This window comes from Eubalaena glacialis, chromosome 2 (assembly GCF_028564815.1).
Source record: "Eubalaena glacialis isolate mEubGla1 chromosome 2, mEubGla1.1.hap2.+ XY, whole genome shotgun sequence".
Classification (NCBI taxonomy): Eukaryota; Metazoa; Chordata; class Mammalia; order Artiodactyla; family Balaenidae; genus Eubalaena; species Eubalaena glacialis.
In genome coordinates, this window is record NC_083717.1 from 78964748 (window position 1) to 78970747 (window position 6000).

A 6000-nucleotide genomic window follows, 5' to 3' on the forward strand; every position below is an offset into this window, starting at 1 on the left:
GTAATGTTAGTTAAAATCTCACTCTGATTCATATGTTACTCCTTTCAGTTCTTCAGTTTTTTGCTATATTGCAACCACTGACATAGTCTCTGTTACTACAGTTTTGTCTTTTTGAGAATGTCATATAAATAGAATAATACCTTATGTAACCTTTTGAGACTGGCTTCTTTCAGTCAGTGTAATGCGTATGAAATTCATACAAGCCGTTCCATATATTAACAGTTTGTTCTTTTTTATTGCTGAATATCCATTATATGGATAAACCAAGTTTATGCATTCATCTATTAAGGGCATATGAGTTATTTCTTGTTTGGTGATTATAAGTAGAGTTGGTATAAACGTTCATGTACATATTTTTATGTGACCATAAGTTTTCATTTCTCTTAGGTAAATACCTAGGAGAAAGATTGCTGGGTCACATTGTAAATGTATGTTCAACTTTATAAGAATCTAAAAAACTGTTTTCCAGAGTAGCTACACAGTTTGCATACCTAACTTTTCACATTTTACTTAGGATAAGTATTTTACCTCTTAAAGTGGAATGTAGAAAACTTACCACCCTATTTCCTTTTATCCTCCTTATGTTGTGTTGTAATTGTCCTATATATTACATCTACATTCATTAAAAACTCCATTAGATAGTGTTATAATTTTTTCTTTTAAACATCAAATATATTTTAGACTTCAAGAGAGAATACTTTATTATATTAGAAATTACCATTTCTTTTGCTCCTCCTTTATTAATGTTGTACCAAGTCTCCTTCAGGTGTCATTTCTCTTTCGTCTGAAGAACTTCCTTTAATAATTTTTTTAGCATAGATCTAAATGGCAACAGATTCTCTTAGTTTTCCTTCATCTGAGAATGCCTTTATTTCACCTTGGCTGCTAAATAACATTTTAACTGGATATTGCATTTTAGGTAGACAGATTTTTTTTTTTTTTTCTTTCTGCACTTTCAAAAACGTTGTACCATCTTGTTTGTGTCTCCATGGTTTCTAGTAAGAAATCAGTAGGCATCTGAATCATTGTTCCTCTATAGTAAGGTGTTGTTTTTCTTTGGCTGCTTTCAACTTATTTTCTTTGTCTTTGGTTTTCAGCAATTTGATTATGGTATGTTTGGGTGTGAATTTCTTCGGGATTATCCTATTTGGGATTTGCTGACTTCTTGAATCTGTAGGTTTCTGTCCTTTGCCAAATTTGGGAAGTCTTCAGCCAGGGGGAACCCTTTTAAAAAATTTTGGTAGAATATACATAACATAAAGTTTACTATTTTAGTGTTTTAAGTGTACAGTTCAGTGGCATTCAGTATATTCACCATGTTGTACAACCATCACTGCTATCTATTTCTAGAATTTTTTATTATCTCAAACAGAAACTCTGTTTGAGTGCCCATTCAGCATAACTCCCCATTTCTCCTCCCCCTAGTCTCTGGTAACTTCTATTCTACTTTCTGTCTCTGTGCCTTGTATAAGTGAAATCATATAATATTTGTTGTGTCTGTATTATTTTATTTCTGTATTATTTCACTTAGCATAATGTTTTCAAGGTTCATCCATGTTGCAGCATATTTCAGAACATAATTCTTGTTTATGACTGAATAATATTCCCTTGCATGTATATATCACAGTTTGTCCATTTATCTGTTTATGGACATTTGGGTTGTTTCCACTTTCTTTTTCTTTCCTTTTTTGTCTTTTTGGGGTTTTTTTTTTTTTTTGGCCAAGCCAGGTGGCTTGTGGGATCTTAGTTCCCTGACCAGGGATTGAACCCAGGGCCACAGCAGTGAAAGTGCTGAGTCCTAACCACTGGACCAGGGAACTCCCCAGGGTTGTTTCCACTTTGTAGCTACTGTGAATAATGCTGCCCTGAACATTTGAGTACAAGTATCTGAGTCCTTGTTTTCTGTTCTTCTGGATGTACACCTAGGAGTGGAATTGCTGAGTTAAATTGTAATTCTACATATAACATTTTGAGAAATTGACAAACTTTTCTACAGTGGCTACACCATTTTACAACACCGTCAGCAATGCACGAGGGTTCCAATTTCTCCACATCCTCACCAAAACATACTAATTTCAGGGGTTTTGATACTAGTCATTTTAGTGAATGGTATTAGCTGCTATTTCTTTCTCTTTGTCTGGAACTCTGCTAACACAAACATTAGACCTCTTGGTAGTGCCTCATAGGTTCCTTAAGCTCTGTACTTTTTAATGTAATATTTATTTATTTTTAATTAATTAATTTATTTATTTTTGGCTGTGCTGGGTCTTCGTTGATGTGCGCTGGCTTTCTCTAGTTGCGGCGAGCAGGGGCTACACTTGGTGGTGGTGCAGCCGCTTCTCATTGCGGGGGCTTCTCTTGTTGCAGAGCACGGGCTCTAGGCTCGTGAGCTTCAGTAGTTGTGGCACGTGGGCTCAGTAGTTGTGGTGCATGGGGTTAGTTGCTCCATGGCATGTGGGATCTTCCCGGACAAGGGCTCGAACCTGTGTCCCCTGCATTGGCAGGTGGATTCTTAACCACTGCACCACCAGGGAAGTCCCAAGCTCTGTACTTTTTAAGAAATATTTCTCTCTCTGTTTTCAGACAAGATAATTTCTATTGATCTATATGCTAATTAACTGACACTTTTTTTGCCATCTCAATTCCATCGAGTGAGATTTTTAAAAATATAGTCATATTTTTTAATTGTAAAATTCTCATTTGGTTTGTCTTTTTATCTTTCGTTTCTTTGCTGGGACTTTATATATATTGAGTGTTGCCCTTACTTCCTGGAACACTTATAATAGCTTCTTTAGTGCTTTGTCAGATAACTGAAACATCTGTGTCAGATCAGCTTTGGTAATAAAGTAGATAAGGAACACAGATATATTGTACAGCACTAGGAAATATAGCCATTGTTTTATAATAACGTTAAATGGAGTATAATCTATAAAAATATTTAGTCACTATGTTTTACACCTGAAACTAATAAAATCAACTATACTTCAGTTTAAAAAATCAGCATTGGTATGTGTCGATTGTCTTTCCCTCATGTGAGTTCAGATCTGTCTGGTTCTTCATTTGCTGAGTAATTCTGGATGGTATCCTGGATGTTTTGAATATTATGTTATGAGACTCTGAGTTTTGTTTAAGTCCTATGGAGAATGTTGATATTTTTGTTTTAGCAGGCAATGAACCTGGTTGAGTTCAGGCTGCAAGTTCCAACCAGCCATCTGTAAGTTTTAGTTTCAATGTTAGTTCCATTTCCAAAGCCTTCAGGTTATATTCAAATCTGTCTCACATGTATGCTGCTCACTGGCCAATCTGAGTCCTGGGCAGTGGGTCTCTCTCTCTTAGTTCAGTTCTCAGTCTGTGGTATGTCATTTATGATCAGAACCATAGGTGCATTCATCAGAAGTGATACCAGGAGTATTTTCAGGTAATTGTCAAATCTTTCTTACCAGGTAATTGTCAAAAGCTTCCCCCTCTAGCTATTCTCCTGAGTACTTCCCAATTTCCTGGGGCTCCCTTTTGATCTTCCGTCTATAATGCTGGGGCTTTGTTTACTTCATTCTGTAACACACTTACCATAACTGCCCTCATGTCCAGTGCTAAAAGGAGGAAAGCCCATGAAAGCTAAAAAAGCAATGGGTTGTCTTTTCGTCTTGTTTATGAGGTATCACCTCACACCGGTCAGAATGGCCATCATCAAAAAAAATCTACAAACAATAAATGCTGGAGAGGGTGTGAAGAAAAGGGAACCCTCTTGCACTGTTGGTGGGAATGTAAATTGATACAGCTACTATGGAGAACAGTATGGAGGTTCCTTAAAAAACTAAAAATAGAACTACCATACGACCCAGCAATCCCACTACTGGGCATATACCCTGAGAAAACCATAATTCAACAAGAGTCATGCACCCCAATGTTCACTGCAGCACTATTTACAATAGCCAGGACATGGAAGCAACCTAAGTGTCCATCGACAGATGAATGGATAAAGGAGATGTGGCACATATATACAATGGAATATTACTCAGCCATAAAAAGAAATGAAATTGAGTTATTTGTAGTGAGGTGGATGGACCTAGAGTCTGTCATACAGAGTGAAGTAAGTCAGAAAGAGAAAAACAAATACCATATGCTAACACATATATATGGAATCTAAGAAAAAAAAAAAAGATTCTGAAGAACCTAGGGGCAGGACAGGAATAAAGACGCAGACATAGAGAATGGACTTGAGGATGCGGGGGGGGGGAAGGGTAAGCTGGGACGAAGTGAGAGAGTGGTATGGACATATATACACTGCCAAATGTAAAATAGATAGCTAGTGGGAAGCAGCCGCATAGCACAGGGAGATCAGCTTGGTGCTTTGTGTCCCCCTAGAGGGGTGGGATAGGGAAGGTGAGAGGGAGATGCAAGAGGGAGGCGATATGGGGATATATGTATATGTATAGCTGATTCACTTTGTTATAAAGCAGAAACTAACACACAATTGTAAAGCAAGTATACTCCAATAAAGATGTTAAAAAAAAGAAAAAAAAATTCAGTGTTCAGGACTTCCCTGGCGGCGCAGTGGTTAAGAATCCGCCTGCCAGTGCAGGGGACACGGGTTCGAGCCCTGGTCCGGGAAGATCCCACATGCTGTGGAGCAACTAAGCCCGTGCGCCACAACTACTGAAGCCCTTGTGCCTAGAGCCCGTGCTCCGCAACAAGAGAAGCCACTGCAATGAGAAGCCCGTGCACCGCAACAAACAGTAGCCCCCGCCCGCTGCAACTAGAGAAAGCCTGTGCTCAGCAGCGAAGACCCAACACAGCCAAAGATAAATAAATAAATTTATTTATATATATATAAATAATTAGCGTTCAAGCTACACTCTAGACAGAGAAATTGTTGTGAGTAGGACCCAGGCATCATGATTTTAAATCTTTATAGTTGATCTGTATCTGGCCAAAGTTGAGTGACCTACAGCATCATAGCACATAGTAAGCATTCAATAAAGAGCTGAATGATTGACTAACTTGTAATTTGAGAAAGGCAATAAGGACTTGATAAAAGTATCAGCTTGGTGACAAGTGTTCTGGCTTTCAGAAGCATGGTTGCCAATGCAAAGTTGTCCCTGATAGATTGTGACATGTTTAAAACCTGATTCTGGAGGTTACTTGATGCTATGGGCAGAGAAAACAGTCCTTTCCTAGGACAGAGGATGAGAACATTTTTATTTGCTGCAGTTAAGCAACCTACCAAAATTGTATTGCCAGAATAACAGCTAGGCTTCTAAAGCTACTTTCAGATATACAGAGCCAATAAATAAAAGATAAAGATCCAGGGTGAGACCCAGAGATTAAACTTCTTTACCCAAATATGCAGTCTCTAGCACTTGTTTTTACCTTAAATGTTAAAAGTGTTTTCAGGATGAGGAAAATGTGATTTCTCCTCAAAATACCTATGTTACTGCATATCCACCAAGATTTGAGAGTAGGCAGTTTATCTCAACTAGCCTTCTTTGGTTTCCCTCAAGCATTTTACCTGGAAGGGTAGTAGAACACAGTAGATTCTAGTGGAAAATTCGTTGTTTCAAACTAGTGAATTCATCTACACAGTCACCCTTTCCTATGAACTTTCTCTTAATATTTGTTTCATTATATATAAGCTTGGAGATTTGAAAGAAGTGTTCAGGGATTAGTTAACCTTTAGCTATTTACTATAGTGACTTAAATAATACTACTGCTGATTGGCTGTCTTTCAGTAGCACGTGTACTGGAGTGAGGCTGTTGACTGGCTAACTTTCAGAGGGGGCTGTCATTGATTGGCTGATTACTGGAGTGAAGTTATTATTGATAGATGAGGATGGGTTTTTAGTTGGTTCTGGTTGTTATTGTTGTTAGGGTCAATAAATGGTCAGCCCTTTTCTAGAAGAATAAGAATGTTTTTAGTCTCAGCACTTTGTTACTTTATTTCACTCATTTGTAAAATAAGTGAGATCATAGCAACTTTTCTCCAAGTGTATCCCACACCTT